Source organism: Corvus brachyrhynchos, unplaced genomic scaffold (assembly GCF_000691975.1).
Source record: "Corvus brachyrhynchos isolate BGI_N302 unplaced genomic scaffold, ASM69197v1 scaffold101, whole genome shotgun sequence".
Classification (NCBI taxonomy): Eukaryota; Metazoa; Chordata; class Aves; order Passeriformes; family Corvidae; genus Corvus; species Corvus brachyrhynchos.
Genome location: NW_008237239.1, coordinates 4,612,327 through 4,620,456, shown reverse-complemented (window position 1 = coordinate 4,620,456; position 8,130 = coordinate 4,612,327). Strand labels below are relative to the sequence as shown.

The window sequence follows — 8,130 nt, the reverse complement described above, 5'->3', positions numbered from 1 at the left end:
TCTTTCCCTTCTCATTCTGGCACAGCATGGAATTCAATGATACAAATGCTAGAGCCAAATTGCAGTGGTTGTGACAGCTGTGGGGGAAGGGTGCTCGGCGCTGTGGTTGAATTCCTCACATGTTCCCATGGGGAAAGGGTGCCTTGCAAGCACACAGATGGCTCCTACAGAAGGTCACCAGAAATGTTCATGCATACCCTACTTATTTATGCACTGTATTAATTGATTCAAACTGCTGCTGAGCCTCTCTCTCCCCTTCTTAATAAAATTTTTATCATGTTTTTAAATCTTTGCCAATTTCAACGTGGCTAATTTAACTTCACACAAAAAAGTGTGGGAGCAGCAGTCTTGGTTCCCCTGGATAAACACTGGACTACGTGCTTTGTGTTTGACTATGTCAGCTGTGAGCACTCCAAGTACCAAGTCCTGCCAGGCAAGACATAAATCTTTTGTCAATGAAAGGGGCACATTATCTGCTTCTCAGCTGTTTCTTTCCTAAACAGCTACCTGATGTATGAGATAAATATTCAATATGGTTATTCAAAAGAAAGAAAAAGTAAATCCAGAACACGTTTTCTTATGTATTGAACATTTATGAGAAATCATAGAGACTGGGGACCAGTCCTCATAGCCTATGTCAGGTCAGTCTAGAAATGCAGTAGTGCAGGGAAAGGATTTTTAAAGGGGTAAAGAATTTAATAACACTTTGGCTGTAATATAATTTGTACCTTCTGAGCCAGTCCCTTGCAGTGAAACTCCTGAGACAACTGGCTGCAGCTTTCCTGCATTAACCAAGCTGTAACAGGGTCAGTCTAAGTGTGGTATTATGAAGAGTGTTATGTTGAACTGGGAACTTTATTCTCAGTCAATATCTTCTTGTTCCCAGGTATCTTCATACTGAAAAGTGTGAAGAAATTAAACTGATGACTAGCCAAAAGGCAACAGATAAAAGGTTAATGGACTTATTATCTCTCCACAAATCCAGTTAATCTCTTTTCCATTTTCAACATCTGTAGATGTTGAATTTGAATTTTGGTATTGTTGATACCATTTCAAGGTGACCTCAGCCTTGTGTGGGTAAGCTGATATGGCTACCGAGTACTGTTGGCCTTGCACTATCCCAAACCCCAAAACAACCTCAGCACAGAGCCCCATCTTTCTCTGAAATTCCACTGTTCCTCACATAACTACTCCTTAACCACCTGGGAATTCCTCACAGCACCATATATACATTTGTGTCACCTTGTGATCTGTCACGTCCAGCAATTTCTGATGCCATATTCAGGAGCTTCTCACGCCATGTCCTGTGAGGTGTGTCCCATCCCCTGCCCGCAGCCCCGGCACTCAGCAGCACAGCCACAGCCTGGGAGAGAAACATGCATTCTGCCAGGTCTAAAATAGAGCAACCATGGTATGCAAAAGGTGCAAATAAAAACATTTCTGGATTGATGTGTTACCCCTTTTCCATGCTGCTTAGTTCCTCATCACTTATGGAATGAGTTACTGAAAGAAGAGGATGCACCATCTGGTCCCAGACAAAGGCAGTGCCTTGAATAAACTAAGAGCTCGAAAGGGATAGAAAGATGTTTGTGACAGCCTAAGGAACTGGAGGCCACTGCAGGAAGCTGCCCCAGTGGACGATGGGTTCAGATCTGATAAAACAAAACTCTGAGTTGAGAAATGTATAGTTTAGGAGAAAGGTCTTTACATGAGGAGGAACAGAAAACTAAATAAAACCACAATGATCATTGGAACTGTAGATAAGATTATTTAGATTAGATTTGAATAGGTCCTCAGAGGAAAATAAAAACATTTTGGTGTAAAAAAGATCGGCTACAATAGCAAAGTGGATAGTCCTGGAAGTGCACGGGCCTTTTTATGTGCAATTTTGGAAAACCAAGCTATGCATATATGATTTGTTGCATTTTTTTTCTAGACGGTTTTATCCCAATTTTATTATTTTAGGATTAATAAACATTATCCAAGTCAAGTATAAAATGAGCAGCACCTCATTCAGCACATTCAGTGGAATTTCCACTGTATTTATCATTTTCTTCTGGGAGCATGGGTATAGCAATGATTAGAAAACAATATGACAGGAAACTCTTGATGTTAAACATTTGAGTTATATATTACAGATTGTCTCAAATTCTGTGAATTTCCAGATTTAAATCTTGTCAAAGATTTTCTGAAGCTTTTGGCACATTTTCTTCAAAATACATACAAGAAAGACAGAAGATTCATGGAGGACTCTGGCCTTCTGTTACTGTTTAAGCACTGATGCTTAAGGTTTAAATTTACAGGGAACAAATCATTCTACATCAAAACTAAGGTGTTGCATGTTTATTTACAGATCAAGCTCTAGTAGTAATGTGTATTTGTCATGGAAACTGATTTGAGTTTAATTCTAGTCTCTCTTTTGCACCAGGAAAATGTGAGTTTCATTTTACTTGTCTCTGTTTTCAATTATAATTTGACAAAAGAAATAACCGTGTTACCTATTTGATTTGCCAGAACTTTATCCCAGCACCACCTGTTGAGCCCTCGGCACTTGAATTCTGACATATAGCAGAGAACAAAATTATGCAGTTGGCATTCTAACCAGCAAGGATGCCAACAAAAGCATAATATAGCCTTTGTACTCAAAGCACAACAAAATACATATTAAGCTACCAACTGCAAAGGTTTAAGCAAGCCACATTTAATTATACATGAACATGTCTTTCCAATGAATAGCTCAGTAGAAAAAATGCTATGGAAGTTAGAAAGAACCCTTTTTGTTTGCTTTAGTAAATATTGCAAGCTTAAAATAAATAAAGTTTCACAATACCGTATAGATTTACATCAGGGATGGCAAGAGGACAGCCAGCTGGTTTATTCAAATAGATGGGTTCAACACTATCAGCTTCCCACTTTAAACAAAACACCCCACGTTCATTTCTGGCAGGGGATCTGATCTGGTGCAGCCCAGGTCTCCCAGGAAGATGGAAGAAGAGGCTCCCAGCACTCGTCTGGATCCAGACCTCTCCTTTGCAAGTAACTTGGACCAAAACAGAAGGCATCAACTGTGTCTTTGATGCATGTTTCTGAAAGCAGAACTTTACCACAAAAATACTCACAAGTGCTTTCTTGGCTCTCCTGGCCTGAGCTCTGCACAGAAGAGGGATGGAGGTTGAAGGAGGTAGAACAGGTCAGGAGAGATGAGGAAAAACCTCTGCTCCCCAGTTTTGCAGAGGTCTGCACAGGGGTTGTGAACTCACAGGGGATTTGCACACTGGGAAGGGCTGCCAGTGGCTCTAGCAGTGATGCTTCCAGAATTTGTTAAAAGATATGACTCAAATCACTGCACACTTTTTAAGGGACTCCTTTAAAATACTGGTGATAGTGACAATTCTCAGATTCTTATCCTCCCCCCAATAAGCCTACGAGGGATTTAACTGGTAAAAAACCAAGTAATTTTGTAAACAAGGGAACAAACCAGTTGTAAATCTCAGAGTAACTGAAAGATTTTACTTACTGTGCTAACTTTTGAATCCTGAGCTACTTTAATCCCTTCCACAGTGGGCTCATGCAAACCTAAATGGAGGAGGCACCTCTTGGCACCTGTTAGATCCCCCCAGATAAACAAAGTTCTGTCATCTGATTCTTGTAAGGTACTATATGCAACCCATAAAGTGCAGTGAGAATGTCCTCTGATAGAAAGTGGAACATTTCCTATTGTGTTCAGAAAAGTGGAGAATATTTTTGCATGTGGATTGCTTTCTTACCAATGCATTGCAGCAATCAGCATTCAGCAGAACTTGCAGAATCTCTGTCTCTGGAGTGTTCCAGTGGACTGGACACAGCACAAGCAACCTGAAGTATTAAGACCTGCATTGAGAAGGGGATTGGATGATCTACAGAAGTTTCTTTCAGCCTAAATTATCTATGATTTGAAAATGGACCTAAAGAAATCAGAATAGTTTCCCTTATTTAATTTTACTGAAATGCAATTTTTTGTCTTATTTTTTACAAGATTGGGATTATATATTTAAATATAGTAATATTATATCTATATATTTATATTAATTATGTATTTATAATATCTTCTAAAACATATATTCTTGTAATTTGGTATGTAAATGTATTTTGATTATTTAATTTTTACTTCAAGGATTGGTTAAATAGAAGCACATCCGTAAATGGTCTCGTAAGTATATTGGGTGCCTGTGGTGTAATTCCAATCAGTTGACAAGAGTGCTTGCCTAAAAACTCTAAAATGGTGGCTTGAAACTTACCCCAATATCCTTAATTTTTCTGTGCTGAAAATGTAACCTGACAATCGTTAACGAGAAAACCTTTCCTTCAAATTTGTAATAGAAACTGCAAAACAGTTGCTAAGAGACAGGCCACATTCAGGAAAGCCAAATCTAGTTGATCTCTCCTTCTCAATTGCAAATATCCTTTGTGGTAACCACATTTCATTCAGGAGAATAAGGCTAAAGGACACATATGACAGATAGTTTGGCATCATCCACTTCTGGATTTCTCAGATGTCTAACAGCCAGGAATATGTTCCATCCTTTTAATTTCTTTCAGATAGCTGATTTTTTTAGTATTTACTCTAAATGAAAGCTTCAGATGGAGTATCTGGATAGTGTTTGAAAAGGGCATCAAAGAACTCTCCTGTAATAGAATCCAGCATTGCCTAATTTCTCCCTTGTTCAGAACAGCTACAAATGCTTAAATTGCAATGTGGATGGAGATTTGAGTTTTTAAAATCATGAACTGCTTAGAAAACTCACTCCAGAAATGCACTGTGTGGTTTACTGCCTTCCACAATCTCCCTAACATTCCTGGGACTTTGCTGCTTGGCAATAGCCTTGCAAAGACACTGGAAACACTGGAACACTTCCTTGCCCGTCAGACACACAGGAGAGCTGCAGGTGGATCGATGAGCAGGTTGAGCTTGACAAGTGGCTTTTTCACCCTTCACTGCTGTTGGGAATTTAATGAACCCACCCTGAATATTTGAGGCAAGCGTTACAGCTTGACATGGAAGTTCTTGCATGTGAAATGGATATGAAAATGATGAAGCTCTACAGGTGAATTATAATGAGCTGTACAAAAGGCAGCACCTTTTCAGGCCATTTTTAAAGTCTGCTATGAGTAACCCAAATGTCTCAAATACTGGTTAGCTCCTTTATCACTCAACAGGTAACTTCTATTGTGCCTTGTATCATCATATAAAGTGGGATTCACTATTGAATTTAATTCCACTTAATTCTGGACCATTTGGGAAGCATTAATGGTTCTGGAATTAAATGTCAAGGGTTCTTACATCAGTTTAGTGGTTTGTGTCTGCAAGGAAATGCCCTCACTTTGCATCATATTTCTCTTATTTGAGTATTCTGATAGTGCACACATACACACACACACACGTCCTTCAGCAGAAACCACTGACCCTAGGGATCCTTTCACTTTAAGTTGAGGTTACCTGTCACTGAAGGTGACTGAGGTCAGCTGGCTTAAAATGACTGATCTATAACCCACACTTCCTGAAGAGATAATTTAAATCCAAAGAGAGAGTCTCATAAATTTCCAGGGAGATCTTAGTATCATAAAAATAGACTTGACACCACTCCAAAGTTTAGCCTCTGCCTTGACAAAGAGGAATCAAAGTCAGCTCTGGTGCAGATCCTTCACAGGAGATACTTCCCAAAGTGCTCCTCAGCAGTCTGTGCCTTCCTTATCTTTTGGCAACTTGTCACTTGTCCCTCTGCCAGCTTTCACTGATAGTGAGATATTGCAGCTGATGAAGGTGGGAGAGAAAAAGAACTTCTGCTTCTCTGTATCTCCTCCTTTACATCATTATTTGTGCAGATACTTCTGTAGAACTATGCTCAGGGTGATTGATGCAGGGCACAGATAAGTATTTGTATAGGAAAATCCTACCACATTGAATAGAATTCTATAGAAACAGCTCTAGGAGCTTATTGGATTTGTAGAATGAATCTTGGTATATTTTTTTGAATTACCTACACATTAAAGATCTACACCAACAGCAACATTTACTATTACATTCTATGGAGTTTTTGCTGGAACTTCTCCTATTCTGCCTCCTGCCCGTCATAATCACATTGTTCCTGCTGCAACCTGAGCCCTCCACTGCTCTAGAAACTGGTTGAGATTGACCCAGTACTGCTTCCCAACACAAAGTGATTTCCTGTCTCAAATGACTAAACTGCTGCATTGAGCAGAGAAGGACTCTAATTTCACTGTCACCCTCTGAGCTGGCAAGATGATTCATCCGTTTGTTTATGTGCCGAAGGCTGCCTGTGAGGAGCAGGCTTTGGGAAGGGGCATGAAAACAGGTGATGATTTCATTTGGCAGCACCTAATACTGCTGCTTTCATTGGCACCCACCCATGTAGGCAGCTATGCAGACCAGGCAGCTTAACAAACAGTCACGAAATTATTACCATAAACTGTCTTCAAAGAATTGTCTCAATTCCTGATTGTCTTAAGACATATAAACACATTTTACCACAGTGATATTGCCTATTACAAAGGGATATCCAATTCACAAGGGACTTCTTCCTTTATATGGCAGTAAAAACAAAACCACTATGGCTCTTGCCAAACTTATTCAAAGTTTACATGGACTTGGTTTGATGAATGTGGTGGAAACTTATATCCAATATTTTGGGTACTGGCCCATACACCTCCTTACATCTCAGCAGTGCTTCTTTCAGGTTTTAAAACAGATTTCTAAATTCAGTTTTGTTTTATTTGGATTATAATGTTTAAAAATTAGACCACATGAAATAATACATAATTTTAGCTCTGTAAAACATGGCTCTTCCTGATGCTTTTTTTTTTTTTTTTCTAATTGGAAACAATAGTTAGTGATTTGTGCTCTGCTTTTCTTGGATGATGCTGTTCTAAGGTTATCTGTTGCCTCTAAGGGCAGTTGCTCCTCACATGCCATTGAAATAAATCATCTTGTGATGAAGCTGGAGATGACATGATGCTATAGTGAAGGTAACTGGTAAAGCAGCAAAAACCCGGGGGCTTGTCCTGTCTCACTACCAACTTCATTAAATTTCTGTGGGCTGGGTAGTTGAGTGAAATCAATAGGGTATTCTGATGGACTTTTTAATGGACTATGAGTGTTATTGACAAAAAACTATTTAGTAATGGAGAGGCTCCCCCTTCCCCTCAAGTTTCAGCATTATACAGAAGGAGAAGGAAACATAACTTGTTTAAAAATCCTAAACCATTATCTTGGAATATTTTATAACTCTGAATGGGTGTAAACTAGTAAAACTTCAGCTTTCTTACATGTTGTTGGAAAGAATAGAACCAAAAATACCTTGTCAGAAGGAAAGTTTGCTTGCTTGGTTGTCTTTGGCACTCCTAGTGTTTAAATGTGGGGTGTTCCAGGATTGTCGATATGTACAGGACTCTTAACAGGAGTTATAAGAAGAGATCAATAGTTCTTCCTACAGCAGGCCATCAGGCACATAACTTACTGAAATGGAAGGCTCAGTGCTTTTGACCTCCCTCCTACCTCAACAAATAAATCTGGGGCTAGGGCAAGCATATCACGGGTCTTAGGCTTGGGGCCTTCTGGAAATCCCTCCATTAAGCAGAGCCCCTTGAGGAAAGAATTAATTTGTTTAACAAGGTTGGGCACCGTGTTCGCATATGAAGCATGAGGATACCTCTGATAATAGATGGTTGCATTCCCAGAGGATTTGGGCTCTGCTCTGCTCCCTGGGGTAGATGTTTGCTACCCCTGTGGGTAAAATCTGACCGGGAAAGAGAAGTAGGTGTCTTAAGAGATGGTCTAAAACTCAAGAGAATTAACCTCCGATGGGGAAATCTTCCCTCCTGGAGTGCCCCTTCCTTCTGATGATCATTTGGAGGAGACGCCGCTGCCCAGCAGCACAATGGCAAATGTGCTGCAGCTTTAGTCCGGGAATTCAGCCGTCTCCCGCCTCCGCTGTGACGCCACGGCTTCGGCCAAAGCCGCGCTTCCCCAGCTCTGCGCCGGTACGGGCGAGCACACGCCCACACGCCTTGGCCGAGCTTTTGCTTCACTTCGGACACAAACCTGCGGCCCGCACTGGCCCGGTAGCTGCGGCC

The 8,130-nt window shown here is 40.3% G+C and overlaps 1 long non-coding RNA gene across 1 annotated transcript in view; it reads right to left on the bottom strand.

The window, feature by feature from the left end:
* Window positions 1-1,616: 1,616 nt before the first annotated feature.
* The window catches only part of LOC108445562, a 26,085-nt gene continuing 19,571 nt past the window's right edge, over window positions 1,617-8,130 (bottom strand). Inside the window, exon 8 of the long non-coding RNA XR_001860461.1 lies at window positions 1,617-3,855. This is a non-coding gene — a long non-coding RNA (uncharacterized LOC108445562). The remainder of the gene's footprint in view (window positions 3,856-8,130) is intronic.